Source organism: Arachis hypogaea, chromosome 17, assembly GCF_003086295.3.
Source record: "Arachis hypogaea cultivar Tifrunner chromosome 17, arahy.Tifrunner.gnm2.J5K5, whole genome shotgun sequence".
Taxonomy (NCBI): Eukaryota; Viridiplantae; Streptophyta; class Magnoliopsida; order Fabales; family Fabaceae; genus Arachis; species Arachis hypogaea.
This window is the reverse complement of record NC_092052.1, coordinates 81,384,130-81,403,037: the sequence shown is the minus strand read 5'-3', so window position 1 is coordinate 81,403,037 and position 18,908 is coordinate 81,384,130. Positions and strand designations below refer to the sequence as shown.

At 38.1% G+C, this 18,908-nt stretch overlaps 1 non-coding gene across 1 annotated transcript; it reads left to right on the top strand.

Annotated features, from left to right (window-relative positions):
* The first annotated feature begins 15,434 nt into the window (after positions 1–15,434).
* On the top strand, positions 15,435–15,542 carry LOC112768081 (small nucleolar RNA R71). The gene has a single exon (XR_003185520.1). It is a non-coding gene; the product is annotated as a small nucleolar RNA R71 (small nucleolar RNA).
* Positions 15,543–18,908: the final 3,366 nt, after the last annotated feature.

The following is an 18,908-nucleotide window of genomic DNA, read 5'->3' as shown; positions in this document are numbered from 1 at the left end:
AGGAGGCAATTACAATCAAGGGGGTAGCAACTATAATCAAGGTTGGAGAGATAATTTCAACTAAGGATAGCGGGACAATTATCAACAAGGAGGTAGGGACAATGATGGAAAGAAAAGATGGAACAACAACAACTCACAAAATCGATACTCACAAAACCAACCATACCCTCAACAAAACCAAGGAAGAAACTACCAAACCTATCAACCACCACATCAAAGACAACCACCTCAACCCAATCAATCACAAGCCCCTCAAATCACCTACCCTTCCACTTCTTCCAATCAAGATGATACACTGTGTTCCATTCTCCAAGGACAAAAAGAACTTCAAACTACACGTGCCTTCGGCCTTACCGGTCTTACATCTATTCTCCAAGATCTTTTAGCCCGCATGGAACCACCTTTTACCTCCACTCCTCAAGCCTCGAGTTCTAGTGCCATTCCTTTTTAACCTATACCCAACTCCAAGGGTGGCATCAATGCCATTACCTTGAGGTCCGGAACCCAATTGCAAGAGAGGAGGCCAAAGGAACCAAGCCCTATAATAGTTACTCAAGATGAGGACGAGATTGAGATAGAAGGAATTGTAGAGGAAGATGAGGCACAAGAGGTAGTTGAAGATGAAATCTCTCAACCGAAAAGTGAAGTCTCTAAAGATGAGAAGGTTTTGGAGGAAGTGGCTCAACCAATTCCATTTTCTACATTGGCAAGGAAGGCTAGGAAGCGTGTAGAGCTTGACCCCAAAATGGTGGAGATGTTCAAGAAAGTTGAGGTAACTATCCGTCTCTTTGATGCTATCCATTAAGTATCTAAATATGCAAAATTTCTTAAGGATTTGTGTTTGAACAAAGATAGAATCCATGAGTTAGAGACTATTCCAATGGGGAGTTCTATTTTGGCTTTGATGGGAGCATTACCGGAAAAATGTGGTGATCCGGGCCCCTGCATGGTTACTTGTACCATAGATAGAGTTCAATTCATTGATTGTATGTGTGATCTTGGTGCATGTGTTAGTATTATGCCTCTTTCCGTTTATCATATATTGAAGCTCCCACCGTTGAAGCGGTCGGCGGCTAGCTTTGTCTTAGCGGATAAAAGCATAATAACTGTGACGGGTATTGCGGAAGATGTGTTGGTATTTCCGATTGATTTTCATATCCTTGAGGTGCCACCTAGTGAATCCGAAAGGACATCATCCATCTTACTTGGGAGGCCATCTTCTAGGACCTCTAGGTTCAAATTGGATGTCTATTCGGGAATTTACTCATTTGAGATCGACGGGAGGGTCGTAAGTTTTAGCCTTGATGAAGCTATGAGGTTGATGAGCGGATATTTTATACGCTTTTTGGGGGTATTTTCATATAGTTTTTATTAGGATCTAGCAACTTTTTAGTGTATTTTTATTAGTTTTATGCAAAAATCACATTTCTGGACTTTACTATGAGTTTGTGTGTTTTTCTGTGATTTTAGGTATTTTCTGGCTGAAATTGAGAGACCTGAGCAAAAATCTTATTCAGAGGCTGAAAAAGGACTGCAGATGCTGTTGGATTCTGACCTCCCTACTCTCAATTACGTTGGAAAGTAGATATCCAGGGCTTTCCAGCAATATATAATAGTCCATACTTTGCCCAAGTTTTGACGACGCAAATCGGCGTTTAACGCCAACTCTTTACCCTATTCTGGCGTTAAACGCCAGAAACAGGCTACAACCTGGCGTTTAACTCCAAAAAAATCTCTACACATGGAAGCTTCAATGCTCAGCCCAAGCACACACCAAGTGGGCCCGGAAGTGGATTTCTGCATTATTTATCTTAGTCTACTAAATTTCTGTAAACCTAGTTCACTAGCTTAGTATAAAAACTACTTTTAGAGATTTATTTGGGATCTCATGACATTTTCACGTTTTACATTGTATCTCTATGGCATGAGTCTCTAAACTCCATGATTGGGGGTGAGGAGCTCTACTGTGTCTCGAATAATTAATGCAATTACTTCTATTTTCTATTCAACTCGCTCATTTCCGTTCTAAGATATTCACTCGTACTTAACCATGAAGAATGTGATGATCCATGACACTCATCATCATTCTCAACCTATGAATGCATGCCTGATAACCACTTACGTTCTATCTGTAATAGCTTGAGTGTATATCTCTTGGATTTCTGGTTCAGGAGTTTGATTCCTCTCCTGACAATAGAGCGTTTAAATCCATGAATCCAGAATCTTCGTGGTAAAAGCTAGAATCAATGGGCAGCATTCTTGAGATCCGGAACTTCTAAACCTTGTCTATGGTATTCTGAGTAGGATCTAGGAAGGGATGACTGTGACGAGCTTCAAAGTCACAAGTGTTGGGCGTAGTGACAGACGCAAAAAATCAATGGATCTTATTCCGATACGAGTGAGAACCGACAGATGATTAGCCATGTACATGGACCTTTTTCACTGAGAGGATGGATGGTAGCCATTGACAACAGTGATCCACCAACATACAGCTTGCCATGGAAGGAGCCTTGCATGTGTGAAGAGGAAAGATGGAAGGAAAGCAGAGGTTCAGAAGACAAAGCATCTCCAAAACCTCAATCTGTTCTCCATTACTGCATAACAAGTATTATTTTTTTTATGTTAATTACTCTTCATAAAACCAACCATTTTTATTATTAATTTCCTGACTAAGAATTACAAAATAACCATAGCTTGCTTCAAGCCGACAATCTCCGTGGGATCGACCCTTACTCACGTAAGGTATTACTTGGACGACCCAGTACACTTGCTGGTTAGTGGTACGAGTTGTGAAAAGTGTGATTTACAATTCGTGCACCAAGTTTTTGGCGCCGTTGCCGGGGATTGTTCGAGTTTGGACAACTGACGGTTTATTTTGTTGCTTAGATTAGGAAAAAAATTATCTTTTTAGTTTAGAGTCACTAAAATTGCATCTCCTATTAATGGTTTTGGTTGAAATTATTTTTTTAAATCCTTATTTTCTCTTTTTAATTTTTTCGAAAATTTTTATAAACTAATAATTGAGTTTTTCTGTTTGAGTTTAGTTTCATATTTTAAGTTTGGTGTCAATTGCATGATTTTATTTTTCTTTCATTTTTTTTCGAATTATTAGTGCTCAGAATATAAAAATTTTTAAGTTTGGTGTCCTTTGCGTTTCTGTTTTCTTAAAAAATTTTTCAAAAGTTGTTCTTCGCGTTCATCGTGATATTCAAAGTTTTCCTGTTTGTTTCCTTTGTTTTGATCTAAAAGTTTAAGTTTTGTGTCATTTTTACTATTTTTCTCTTTCTTCATTAAATTAAAAATATCTTTTCTCTTTATTTTAATTAATTTTCGATTTTTCCTTTAAAAATTTAGATTTTTTTAAAAACATTCTGTTCTATCTTATCTTAGTTTTGAAATTTCAAAATTGAAAATCTTTTTCAAAAATCATATCCAAAGTTTTTCAAATCTTCTTAATTAAGTAATTATTTTTGTTTTCAAATTTATTTTTCTCTTGGTTTTCGAAATTTATATTTTAATTTATAATTATTTTATTTTATCCTATTAATTTTATTTATCCTAATAATTCAGTTTGTTCTACTTAAATAAAATAAAAACAAAAATATATTTTGTTTGCAATTCATATCAATTCCATTTTATCTATCATGGACCTAAATGGAAATGAACAGTCCAGAAGGACCCTGGGGTCATATGCTAACCCCATTACTGCTGCATATGAGAGTAGCATATGTATACCTCCCATCAAAGTAAGCAGTTTTGAGCTAAATCCTCAGCTCATTGTCATGGTGCAGCAAAATTGCCAGTATTCCGGTATTCCACAGGAAGAACCTACTGAGTTTCTGGCACAGTTCTTGCAAATTACTGACACAGTGCGTGACAAGGAGGTAGATCAGGACGTATACAGGCTGTTACTGTTTCTATTTGCTGTAAAAGATCAAGCTAAGAGGTGGTTAAACAACCAACCCACAGCAAGCATAAGAACCTGAAAACAGTTATCAGACAAATTCCTGAAATAATATTTCCCTCCAAAAAGGATGACACAGCTAAGGCTGGACATCCAATGCTTTAAACAAGAGGATGATGAATCCCTTTATAACACCTGGGAGAGGTACCGAGGGATGCTGAGAAAATGCCCTTCTGAAATGTTTTCAGAGTGGGTACAACTAGACATCTTCTACTATGGGCTTACAGAAAAAGCTCAGATATCTCTAGACCACTCAGCTGGCAGATCTATACACATGAGAAAGACTATTGAAGAGGCTCAAGAGCTTATTGATATAGTTGCTAGAAATCAGCATCTGTACATAAGTAATGAGTCCTCCATGAAAGAAGAAGCTAAGGCAGTATCAACTGACTTTAGTCCTCAAGAACAAGTTGCTGAACTCAATCAGCAACTATCTTCCATAACAGGCTGTTACTGTTTCCATTTGCTGTAAAAGATCAAGCTAAGAGGTGGTTAAACAACCAACCCACAGCAAGCATAAGAAGATGGAAACAGTTATCAGACAAATTCCTGAATCAATATTTTCCTCTAAAAAGGATGACACAGCTAAGGCTGGACATCCAAGGCTTTAAACAAGAGGATGATGAATCCCTTTATAACACACCTGGGAGAGGTACAGAGGGATGCTGAGGAAATGCCCTTCTGAAATGTTTTCAGAGTGGGTACAACTAGACATCTTCTACTATGGGCTTACAGAAAAAGCTCAGATATCTCTAGACCACTCAACTGGTGGATCTATACACATGAGAAAGACTATTGAAGAGGCTCAAGAGCTTATTGATATAGTTGCTAGAAATCAGCATCTGTACATAAGTAATGAGTCCTCCATGAAAGAAGAAGCTAAGGCAGTATCAACTGACTTTAGTCCTCAAGAACAAGTTGTTGAACTCAATCAGCAACTATCTTCTATAACAAGGCAGTTAGCAGAATTTAAGGAGATGCAACAAGAAACCAAAATTGCTAACAAGGATATGGAATCACAATTGAATCAGACAAAATAGTAGTTATCAAAATAGATAACAAAGGAATGCCAAGCAGTTCAATTAAGAAGTGGAAAAATGTTAAATACCACAACTCAAAGCAGTAGAAAGCCAAGAAAAAAACAGCTGACAGAGGATGAGCAACCTACTACCCAAAATCCCTCTGATGACAGTAAGAGCCCAAAGAGGAACAAGTCTGGCAATCAAACGCCAGAAAAGGGTGAAAAACTGGAGTTAAACACCCAATCCATGTCCAGTTCTGGCGTTTAAACACTAGAAAAGGAGAGGAATCTGGCGTTAAACGCCCAATCCATGTCCAGTTTTGGCGTTCAAACGCCAGTGAGGGATCAGACACCTGCAAGTGCTGATAATAACTCCCTCAAGAAGGCTTCTCAACCTACCTCTGTAGGAAATATACCTGCAGCAACTAAGGTTGAATTATATAAAGTGAAAATGCCTTATCCTCAGAAACTCCGCCAAGCGGAACAGGATAAACAATTTGCCCGCTTTAAAGACTATCTCAGGACTCTTGAAATAAAGATTTCGTTTGCCGAGGCACTTGAGCAAATACCCTCTTATGCTAAATTCATGAAAAAGATCTTAAGTCATAAGAAGGATTGGAGAGAAACAGAAAAAGTTTTTCTCACTGAAGAATGCAGTGCAGTCATTCTAACAAGCTTACCAGAAAAGCTTAAGGATCCCGGAAGCTTTATGATACTATGCACATTAGAGGGTAATTGTACCAAGACAGTTCTATGTAACCTCAGGGCAAGTATCAATCTAATCCCTGCATCCACTATCAGAAAGCTTGGCTTAACTGAAGAGGTCAAACCAACCCGAATATGTCTTCAACTTGCTGATGGCTCCATTAAATATCCGTCAGGCATAATTGAGGACATGATTGTCAAGGTTGGGCCATTTGCCTTTCCCACTGACTTTATAGTGCTAGAAATGGAGGAGCACAAGAGTGCAACTCTCATTCTAGGAAGACCTTTCCTAGCAACTGGACGAACCCTTATTGATGTCCAAAGAGGGGAAGTGACCTTGAGAGTCAATGAGGATGAGTTCAGGCTGAATGCTGTTGAGGCAATGAAGCATCCAGACACATCAAAAGACTGTATGAGTGTTGATATTATTGACTCCCTGGTAGAGGAGATCAACATGGCTGAGAGTCTCGAATCATAGCTAGAAGACATCTTTAAAGATGTTCAGCCTGATCTGGAGGAATAAGAGGAAATAAAAGAGCCTCTGAAAATTCTTCAGGAAGAGGAGAAACCTCCTAAACCTGAGCTCAAACCACTACCACCATCCCTGAAATATGCATTTCTGGGAGAAGGTGACACTTTTCCGGTGATCATAAGCTCTGCTTTAAATCCACAGGAAGAGAAAGAACTACTTCAAGTGCTAAGGACACACAAGATATCTCTTGGGTGGTCCATAAGTGATATTAAAGGCATCAGCCCAGCAAGATGCATGCACAAGATCCTATTGGAGGACGATGCTAAGCCAGTGGTTCAACCACAGAGGCGGCTAAATCCAGCCATGAAGAAGGTAGTGCAGAAAGAGGTCACCAAGTTACTAGAGGCTGGGATTATTTATCCTATTTTTGATAGCCCCTGGGTGAGCCCTGTCCAAGTTGTCCCCCAAATAGGGAGGCATGACAGTGGTTCATAATGAAAAGAATGAACTGGTTCCTATAAGAACAGTTACAGGGTGGCGTATGTGTTTTGATTACAGAAGGCTCAATACGGCCACCAAGAAGGATCACTTTCGTTTACCATTCATAGACCAGATGCTAGAAAGACTAGCAGGTCATGAATATTACTGCTTTTTGGATGGCTATTCAGGTTGTAGCCAAATTGCAGTAGATCCTCAGGACCAAGAGAAAACAGCATTCACATATCCTTCTGGAGTGTTTGCCTACAGAAGGATGCCTTTTGGTCTGTGCAATGCACCTGCAACCTTTTAGAGGTGCATGATCTCTATCTTCTCTGATATGGTAGAGAAATTTCTGGAGGTCTTCATGGATAACTTTTCAGTATTTGGAGACTCATTCAACTCCTGCCCTGACCATTTGGCACTTGTTCTGAAAAGATGCCAAGAGACCAATCTAGTTTTAAACTGGGAAAAATATCATTTTATGGTGACTGAAGGAATCGTCCTTGTGCATAAAATTTCAAACAAGGGAATAGAGGTAGATTAAGCTAAAGTGGAAGTAATTGAAAAATTATCACCACCTGCCAATGTTAAAGCAATCAGAAGCTTTCTGGGGCATGCAGGATTCTACAGGAGGTTTATAAAGGATTTTTCAAAAATCGCAAAACCTCTGAGCAATCTGCTTGCTGCTGACACGCCATTTATGTTTGACACAGAGTGTCTGCAGGCGTTTGAAACTCTGAAAGCTAAGCTGGTCACAACACCAGTTATTTCTGTACCATACTGGACACTACCATTCGAACTAAAGTGTGATGCCAGTGACCATGCCATTGGTGCAGTATTGGGACAGAGGTATAACAAGCTTCTGCATGTCATTTATTATGCTATCCATGTTCTAAATGATGCACAAAAAACTTACACAACCATAGAAAAGGAGTTTCTTGCAGTGGTTTATGCCATTGACAAGTTTAGATCATACTTAGTAGGATCAAAAGTGATTGTGTACACTTACCTTGCTGCTCTTAAATATCTACTTACAAAGCAGGATTCAAAACCCAGACTCATAAGATGGGTGTTGCTTCTGCAAGAGTTTGATATAGAAATAAGAGACAAAAAAGGGACAGAGAACCAAGTAGCTGAGCATCTATCCCGGATAGAACCAGTAGAAGGGGCATCCTCTCCCTCTATTGAGATTTATGAAACCTTTCCGGATGAGCAATTGTTTGCCATTCAAGGAACACCATGGTTTGAAGACATTGCAAACTATAAAGCTGTAAGATTCATACTCAAAGAGTACAGCAGGCAGCAAACAAAAAAATTAATTACCGATGCAAAGTACTACTTGTGGGATGAACCATATCTCTTTAAGAGATGTACAGACGAAATAATCTGTAGGTGTGTGCCCATGGAAGAGGCACAGAAGATCTTATGGCATTGCCATGGATCACAATATGGTGGCCATTTCGGAGGTGAGCGAACAGCCACCAAGGTTCTCCAATGTGGCTTCTACTGGCCTACTCTCTATAGAGACTCCCGAGAGTTCATACGTAACTGTGACAGTTGCCAGAGAGCTGGTAATCTGCCTCATGGTTACGCCATGCCTCAACAAGGGATCTTGGAGATTGAGTTTTTTGATGTATGGGGTATTGACTTTATGGGGCCTTTTCCACCATCATACTCAAACACGTATATTCTGGTGGCAGTAGACTATGTATCTAAATGGGTAGAGGCAATTGCAACACCCACTAGTGATACTAAGACAGTGCTGAAGTTCCTCCAGAAACATATCTTCAGCAGGTTTGGTGTCCCTAGAATACTAGTCAGTGATGGGGGAACTCACTTCTGCAATAAACAGCTTTACTTTGCTATGGTCTGATATGGAATTAGCCATAAAGTAGCAACTCCATATCACCCACAGACAAATGGGCAGGCTGAAGTCTCTAATAGAGAACTAAAAAGAATCCTGGAACGGACTGTAATTACCCGTAGAAGGGATTGGGCAAGAAGCTTGGATGAGGCTCTGTGGGCATACAGAACAGCATTCAAGACTCCTATAGGGACCTCTCCATACCAGCTTGTGTATGGTAAGGCCTGTCATTTGCCCGTGGAACTGGAACATAAGGCCTACAGGGCAACCAGATTCCTAAACTTTGATGCCAAATTAGCTAGAGAGAAAAGATTGCTCCAGCTGAATGAGCTAGACGAATTCAGACTCAATGCTTTCGAAAATGCTAAGATTTAGAAAGAGAAAGCAAAAAGGTGGAATGATAAGAAACTGTGACTCAGAGTCTTTGAACCAGGACAAAAGGTTCTGCTGTTCAACTCTAGGCTTAGATTATTCCCCGGGAAACTGAAATCCCGGTGGAAAGGACCATATGTGATTACAAGTGTGTCACCATATGGCTATGTGGAGCTTCAAGATATTAATTCTAATAAGAAGTTCATTGTTAATGGACAGAGAATCAAGCATTATCTTGAAGGAAATATTGAGCAAGAATGCTCAAAGCTGAGGCTAGATTAAAAGCTCAGCAAGGTCCAGCTAAAGACAATAAAGAAGAGCTTGTTGGGAGGCAATCCAGCGATTAGCAAAGCTTATTTGTTATTTAAATAATAATTATACGAGTTTAATATAAATAATCTTCAAGGTAAAGTATCAATTGCATGAGTTCACAGAGTTATAGAAGAATTCAGAGCATAAAGCAGAGAAAAGGGGCTCACTGGCACAAAAACGCCAGTAAGGGGAATTGTGGGCGTTAAACGCCCAAAAGAAGCATCTACTGGACGTTTAATGCTAGTAAAGATACCTTTCTGGGCGTTAAACGCCAGAATGGGTACCATTATGGGCGTTTAATGCCAAAATTACAACATCCTGGGCGTTTAGAAAAATGCCCAGTGACAAAGTATTTATAGCATTTAACGCCAGCCAGGGTGCCTGGCTGGGAGTTAAACGCCCAAAACAAGCAACAAATGGGGGTTAAATGCCCAAAACAAGCTACAACTGGGCGTTTAACGCCAGAACCGTAGAGGGGAGGAAGTTTGTTTTTCACTTCAATTTTTTTCAAATTTTCATATTTCCATCCATGATTTTTTGCATGAAAATGTTACGAATTCTCATTTTTCAATTTCAATTTCAAATTAATCTCAAGCCTAAATATCTTTCTTCATTCTTCTTCAACTTCTTTTCAAATCTTTTTCAAAACTCATCTATCTTTTTAAATTCTTTTCAAATCTTTTTCATTACTCATCTATCTTTTTAAATTCTTTTCAATTCTTTTTCAAATCATCACACTATCTTTTCAAAAAGTAGACTTATCTTATTTTCAAATATCTCTCTTATCTTTTCAATTTTAAAACTATATCTTTTGAATATTCGTGCACAAAATTGTGATCATCAATGGTGCCAACAACTTGGTACGCACAATTGTAATCTCAACTATTTATCACAACTTCGCACAATTAACCAGCAAGTGCACTAGGTCGTCCAAGTAATAAACCTTACGTGAGTAAGGGTCGATCCCACAGAGATTGTCGGCTTGAAGCAAGCTATGATCACCTTGTAAATCTCAGTCAGGCGGATTCAGATAGTTATGGTGAATTGATAATAAAAAGATAAATAAAATGTAAAATAAAGATACAGGTACTTATGTAATTCATTGGGGAGAATTTCAGATAAGCGTATAGAGATGCTTTCGTTCCTCCTGAACCTCTGCTTTCCTGCTGTCTTCATCCAATCATTCCTACTCCTTTCCATGGCAAGCTTTATGTAGGGCATCACCGTTGTCAATGGCTACATCCCATCCTCTCTGTGAAAATGGTCCAATGCGCTGTCACTGCATGGCTAATCATCTGTCGGTTCTCGATCATACTGGAATAGGATTTACTATCCTTTTGCGTCTATCACTACACCCAGCACTCGCGAGTTTGAAGCTCATCACAGCCATCCCTTCCCAGATCCTACCCGGAATACCACAGACAAGGTTTAGACTTTCCGGATCTCAAGAATGGCCGTCCATGGGTTCTAACTTATACCACGAAGATTCTAATATCTCGTACTCGGTCTTCTGTATTATATATCTAAGAGATACTCATTTTAGGCACGCGTTCATGGGTGAGAATGATGATGAGCGTCACATAATCATCACATTCATCATGTTCTTGGGTGCGAATGGATATCTTAGAGAAGGAATAAGCTTGAATTGAATAGAAAAACAGTACTACTTTGTATTAATTCATGAGGAACAGCAGAGCTCCACACCTTAATCTATGGAGTGTATAAATTCTACCGTTGAAAATACATAAGTGATAAGGTCCAGGCATGGCCAAATGGCCAGCCCCCAAACGTGATCTAAAGATCAAAAGACAATCCAAAGATGTAAATACAATAGTAAAAAGTCCTATTTATACTAAACTAGTTACTAAGGTTTACAGAAATGAGTAAATGATGCAGAAATCCACTTCTGGGGCCCACTTGGTGTGTGCTTGGGCTGAGCATTGAGCTTTACACGTGTAGAGGCTTCTCTTGGAGTTGAACGCCAGTTTGTAACCTGTTTCTGGCGTTTAACTCCACTTTGTAACCTGTTTTTGGCGTTTAACTCCAGAATGCAGCATGGAACTGGCGTTGAATGCCAGTTTGCATCGTCTAAACTCGGGCAAAGTATGGACTATTATATATTGCTGGAAATCCCTGGATGTCTACTTTCCAACACAATTGAGAGCGCGCCATTTCGAGTTCTGTAGCTCCATAAAATCTACTTTGAGTGCAGAGAGGTCAGAATCCAACAGCATCTGCAGTCCTTCTTCAACCTCTGAATTTGATTTTTGCTCAGGTCCCTCAATTTCAGCCAGAAAATACCTAAAATCACATAAAAACACAGAAACTCATAGTAAAGTCCAAAAATGTGAATTTTAATTAAAAACTAATAAAAATATAATAAAAACTAATTAAATTATACTGAAAACTGTGTAAAAACAATGCCAAAAAGCATATAAATTATCCGCTCATCACAACACCAAACTTAAATTGTTGCTTGTCCCCAAGCAACTGAAAATCAAATAGGATAAAAAGAAGAGAATATACTATAAATTCCAAAATATCAATGAAACTTAGCTCCAATCAGATGAGCGGGACTTGTAGCTTTTTGTCTCTTGAATAGTTTTGGCATCTCACTTTATCCATTGAAGTTCAGAATGATTGGCATCTATAGGAACTTAGACTTCAGATAGTGTTATTGAATCTCCTAGTTCAGTATGTTGATTCTTGAACATAGCTACTTTATGAGTCTTGGCCGTGGCCCTAAGCACTTTGTTTTCCAGTATTACCACCGGATACATAAATGCCACAGACACATGACTGGGTGAACCTTTTCAGATTGTGACTCAGCTTTGCTAAAGTCCCCAATTAGAGGTGTCCAGGGTTCTTAAGCACACTTTGTTTTTGCTTTGGACCTTGACTTTAACTGCTCAGTCTCAAGTTTTCACTTGACACCTTCACGCCACAAGCACATGGTTAGGGACAGCTTAGTTTAGCCGCTTAGGCCAGGATTTTATTCCTTTAGGCCCTCCTATCCACTGATGCTCAAAGCCTTGGATCCTTTTTATTACCCTTGCCTTTTGGTTTTAAGGGCTATTGGCTTTTTGCTCTTGCTTTTTGGTTTAAAGAGCTTTTGGCTTTTTCTACTTGCTTTTTCTTTTTCTTTCTTTTTTTTTCGCTATTTTTTTCTCTCTCTCTTTTTTTTTCTGCAAGCTTTTGTATTCACTTCTTTTTCTTGCTTCAAGAATCATTTTTATGATTTTTCAGATTATCAAATAACATTTCTCCTTTTTCCTTATTCTTCAAGAGCCAACATATTTAACATTCATAAACAACAACTTCAAAAGTCATATGCACTGTTCAAGCATTCATTCAGAAAACAAAAAGTATTGTCACCATATCAAAATAATTAAACTAGTTTCAAGGATAAAGTCAAAACCATGTACTTCTTGTTCTTTTGTTTTTGGAATATTTTTCATTTAAGAAAGATGATGGATTCATATTCATAACTTTAAGGCATAGACACTTAGACACTAGTGATCATATAGTAAAGACACAAACATAAACAAAACATAAAGCTCAAAAATCGAAAAACAGTAAAATAAATAGACAAGGAGATTAAGGAATGAGTCCACCTTAGTGAGGGTGACGTCTTCCTCTTCTTGAAGAACCAATGGTGCTTTTGAGCTCCTCTATGTCTCTTCCTTGCCTTTGTTGCTTCTCCCTCATGGCTCTTTGATCTTCTCTAATCTCATGGAGGATGATGGAGTGCTCTTGGTGCTCCATCCTTAGTTGTCCCGTGTTGGAACTTAATTCTCCTAGGGAAGTGTTGATTTGCTCCCAATAGTTTTGTGGAGGGAAGTGCATCCCTTGAGGCATTAGTGGTTATGGAAAAACAAAAAAAATCAATGCTTTTTCCACACCAAACTTAAAATGTTTGCTCGTCCTCGAGTAAAAGAAGAAAAAAAGGATGAGAAGAAGAAGAGATGGAGAAGATGGAGGTGTGTGAATGGTTCCACCAGGGGGGTTTAGGTGGTAATGATGTGTGAAAAGGAAAGAGTTATGGTTTGAATTTAAGTGGGTGGGTGTAGGTGGGTTGTATGATGGTTTTGGAGGAGTAATGGAGGTGATTGGTGGAGGTTAATTGAGGAAGAATGTTATGAAAAGGTGTGAAGATGAGAGAAGAAGTGGTAGGAATCCTGTGGGGTCCATAGATCCAGTGGGGCCAAGGACTTAACATCCCTGCTCCAATTAGGCTTGTAAAACGCCCTTGCTGTGCAATCCTAGCGTTTAACCCCAGACTACTGCCTGTTTCTGGCGTTAAACGCCCAAATGTAGCTTGTTTCTGGTGTTTAACGCCAGGCAGATACTTGTTTCTGGCGTTAAATGCCAGACTGCTCTCCTCCAGGATGTGCTATTTTCAATGCTATTTTTCATTCTATTTTTTAATTTTTCAGTAGTTTTTGTGACTTCACATGATCATCAACCTAATAAAACACGAAATAACAAAAAGAAAATAAAATAGATATGATTAAATAACATTGGGTTGCCTCCCAACAAGCGCTTCTTTAATGTCAATAGCTTGATAGTGAGCTCTCATGGAGCCTCACAGATGTTCAGAGCATTGTTGGAACCTTCCAGCACCAAACTTAGAGTTTGAATGTGGGGGTTCAACACCAAACTTAGAGTTTGACTTTGGGGGCTTTGGTTGACTCTGTAGTGAGAGAAGCTTTTTATGCTTCCTCTCCATGGTTACAAAAGAAGATCCTTGAGTTTTAAACACAAGATTGTCCTCATTCAGTTGAAGGATCAATTCTCCTCTGTCCACATCAATTACAGCTCTTGCTGTGGCTAGGAAGGGTCTTCCAAGGATGATGGATTCATCCTCATCCTTCCCAGTATCTAGGATTATGAAATCAGTAGGGATGTAAAGGCCTTTAACCTTTACTAGCACGTCCTCTACTTGTCCATAAGCCTGTTTTCTTGAGTTGTCTGCCATCTCTAATGAGATACTGGCAGCTTTCACCTCAAAGATTCCCAGTTTCTCCATTACAGAGAGTGGCATGAGGTTTATCCCTGACCCAAGGTCACATAGATCCTTCTCAAAGGTCATGGTGCCTATGGTACAAGGTATTAAGAACTTTCCAGGATCCTGTTTCTTCTGAGGCAATGTCAGTTGATCCAGATCACTCAGTTCATTGATGAGCAAGGGAGGTTCATCTTCCCAAGTCTCATTACCAAATAATTTGGCATTCAGCTTCATGATTGCACCAAGGTACTTGGCAACTTGCTCTTCAGTGACATCTTCATTCTCTTCAGAAGAAGAATACTCATCAGAGCTCATGAATGGCATAAGGAGGTTCAAAGGAATCTCTATGGTCTCTAGATGAGCCTCAGATTCCTTTGGTTCCTCAAAGGAAAACTCCTTGTTGATCAATGGACGTCCCAGGAGGTCTTCCTCACTGGGATTCACGTCCTCTCCCTCCCTTGTAGGTTTGGCCATGATGGTTAAATCAATGGCCTTGCACTCTCTTTTTGGATTCTCTTCTGTATTGCTTTGGAAAGTACCAGGAGGAGTTTCAGTGATTCTTTTACTCAGCTGGCCCACTTGTGCCTCCAAATTCCTAATGGAGGACCGTGTTTCATTCATGAAACTTACAGTGGCCTTAGATAGATCAGAGACTATATTTGCTAAGCTAGATGGATTCTGCTCAGAACTCTCTGTCTGTTGCTGAGTGGATGATGGAAAAGGCTTGCTATTGCTAAACCTGTTTCTTCCACCATTATTAAAGCCTTGTTGAGGCTTTTGTTGATCCTTCCATGAGAAATTTGGATGATTTCTCCATGAGGGATTATAGGTGTTTCCATAGGGTTCACCCATGTAATTCACCTCTACTATTGCAGGGTTCTCAGGTTCATAAGCTTTTTCTTCAGAAGATGCCTCTTTAGTACTATTGGATGATTCCTTCAATCCATTCAGACTCTGAGAGATCATATTGACTTGCTGAGTTAATATTTTATTCTGAGCCAATATGGCATTCAGAGTATCAATTTCAAGAACTCCCTTCCTCATAGGCGTCCCATTATTCACAGGATTCCTTTCAGAAGTGTACATGAACTGGTTATTTGCAACCATGTCAATGAGTTCTTGAGCTTCTGCAGGCGTTTTCTTTAGGTGAATGGATCCACCTGCAGAATAGTCCAGTGACATCTTTGATAGCTCAAACAGACCATCATAGAATATATCCAGGATGGTCCATTCTGAAAGCATGTCAGAAGGACACTTTTTGGTCAGTTCCTTGTATCTCTCCCACGCTTCATAGAGGGATTCACCTTCTTTCTGTCTGAAGGTTTGAACATCCACTCTAAGCTTGCTAAGCTTTTGAGGAGGAAAGAACATGGCTAAGAAATTCGTGACCAGCTTATCCCAAAAGTTCAGGCTATCTTTAGGTTGAGAGTCCAACCATACTCTAGCTCTGTCTCTTACAGCAAACGGGAAAAGCATAAGCCTGTAGACCTCGGGATCAACCCCATTGGTCTTAACAGTATCACAGATCTGCAAGAATTCAGTTAAGAACTGAAAAGGATCTTCGGATGGAAGTCCATGAAACTTGCAGTTCTGTTGCATCAGAGAAATTAATTGAGTTTTAAGCTCAAAATTGTTTGCTCCAATGGCAGGGATTGAGATGCCTCTTCCATGTAAATTGGAATTTGGTGCAGTAAAGTCACCAAGCATCTTCCTTGCATTGTTATTATTTTTGGCCATGTCTCCTTCCTTTTCGAAAATTTCTGTCAGATTTTCTCTAGAGAGTTGAGCTTTAGCTTCCCTTAGCTTCCTCTTCAGAGTCCTTTCAAGTTCAGGATCGGCTTCAACAAGAATGTTCTTATCCTTGTTCCTGCTCATATGAAAAAGAAGAGAACACAAAAGAAAATATGGAATCCTCTATGTCACAGTATAGAGATTCCTTATGCAAGTATAAGAAGAGAAGAATGTAAGAAGGAGAAGAGGAAAAATTCGAAGACAGAGAGGGGGGATGGAGTTCAAATTTTTAGGTGGAGGAGAAGTGTTAGTAGATGAGTAAATAAATAGAAGGAGGTGAGGAAGAGAAGAATTCGAAAATTTAAATAAATAAAATAAAAATATTTTAAAATTAAAGTTAAAATTCGAAAATTAAAATTTAAATCAAATTAAATTAAAAATTAAAACAATTAGTTAGAAAAAAGGGAATTTTGAAAAAGAGGGAAAGGATTTTCGAAAATTAGAGAGAGAGAATTAGTTAGGTAGTTTTGAAAAAGATAAGAATCAATCAAAAAGCTAAGTGGTTAATTGAAAAAGATTTGAAAATCAAATTTGAAAAGATAAGAAGTTAGAAAAGATTTTGAAATTGATTTTGAAAAAGATGTGATTGAAATTTATTTTGAAAAAGATTTGAAAAAGAAATTTAAAAAGATTTGATTTTGAAAATTAAAGTTGATTACTTGACTAACAACAAACAAAAAGGTTTGATTTTAAAATTTAAAGATTGAACCTTTCTTATTAGGCAAGTAACAAACTTAATATTTTTGAATCAATCACATTAATTGTTAGCATTGAATTCGAAAATATGGAATAAAAATAAGAAAAAGATTTTGAAAATTAATTTGAAATTTTTTAAAATATGAAAAAAAAATTGAAAAAGATTTGTTTTTTGAAAAAGATAGAATTTTTAAATTGAAAATTTGATTTTACTCATAAGAAACAAGTAAATTTTAAAAATTTTTGAAAAAGTCAACTCAAATTTTCGAAAATTTATGAATGAAAAAGGGAAAGATATTTTTTTATTTTTGAATTTTAAATAAAGAAAGAGAAAAACATCAAAAAGACTAAATGCATGAAAATTTTGGATCAAAACAATTGATGCATGCAAGAACACTTTGAATGTCAAGATGAACACCAAGAACACCTTGAAGATCAAGATGAACATCAAGACTTATTTTTGAAAATTTTTAAGAAAAGAAAAACATGCAAGACACCAAACTTAGAAATTTTCAAACTTTAGACACTAATAATTCAAAAATGCATATGGAAAACAAGAAAAGACACAAAACAAAAAATTTTAAAGATCAAACAAGAAGACTTACCAAGAACAACTTGAAGATCATGAAGAACACCATGCATGAGTTTTTGAAAATTTTTATGGAAAAGTTAAAACATGCAATTGACACCAAACTTAAAATTTGACACTAGACTCAAACAAGAAACAGAAAATATTTTTGGTTTTATGATTTTGTTAAAAATTTTTTTGGATTTGTTCAAAAATTATTTGGAAAAAGAAAATAAGAAACTCATAATTTTTAATAAAGATTCCAGGAATCATGCAATGTTAGTCTAAAGCTTCAGTCTAAAGAGTTTAGACAGGGCAGAACAAGCTTCAGCAGGACATTACATACAACAGCCAAATTGATGGGAATCAACTGACTCCTGTGATGATAAAAGCATCATCTGAAACTCTAGAATTCATTCTTAAAAATTCTGAAGAACATAGAATATTTTATTTTTTTAAAAAAATATAATTTTTTTTGAAATTTTTTTCGAAAATAAATAAAAACAAAGAGTTAAAATTAAAATAAAATTACCTAATCTGAGCAATAAGATGAACCGTCAGTTGTCCAAACTCGAACAATCCCCGGCAACAACTTGGTACGCACAATTGTAATCTCAACTATTTATCACAACTTCGCACAACTAACCAACAAGTGCATTGGGTCGTCCAAGTAATAAACCTTACGTGAGTAAGGGTCGATCCCACGGAGATTGTCGGCCTGAAGCAAGCTATGGTCAACTTGTAAATCTCAGTCAGGCGGATTCAGATAGTTATGGTGAATTGATAACAAAAAGATAAATAAAACATAAAACAAAGATAGAGGCACTTATGTAATTCTTTGATGAGAATTTCAGATAAGCGTATAGAGATGCTTTCGTTCCTCCTGAACCTCTGCTTTCCTGCTGTCTTCATCTAATCATTCCTACTCCTTTCCATGGCAAGCTTTATGTAGGGCATCACCGTTGTCAATGGCTACATCCCATCCTCTCTGTGAAAATGGTCCAGTGCGCTGTCACTGCATGGCTAATCATCTGTCGGTTCTCGATCATACTGGAATAGGATTTACTATCCTTTTGCATCTGTCACTTAGCCCAGCACTCGCGAGTTTGAAGCTCGTCATAGCCATCCCTTCCCAGATCCTACTCGGAATACCACAGACAAGGTTTAGACTTTCCAGATCTCAATAATGGCCGTCCATGGGTTCTAACTTATAGCACGAAGATTCTAATATCTCGGACTCGGTCCTCTATATTAGATATCTAAGAGATACTCATTCTAGCTTGTTTGCATGTAGAATGGAAATGTTTGTCAGGCACGCGTTCATGGGTGAGAATGATGATGAGCGTCACATAATCATCACATTCATCATGTTCTTGGGTGCGAATGGATATCTTAGAGAAGGAATAAGCTTGAATTGAATAGAAAAACAGTACTACTTTGTATTAATTCATGAGGAACAGCAGAGCTCCACACCTTAATCTATGGAGTGTAGAAACTCTACCGTTGAAAATACATAAGTGATAAGGTCCAGGCATGGCCGAATGGCCAGCCCTCAAACGTGATCTAAAGATCAAAAGATAATCCAAAGATGTAAATACAATAGTAAAAAGTCCTATTTATACTAAACTAGTTACTAGGGTTTACAGAAATGAGTA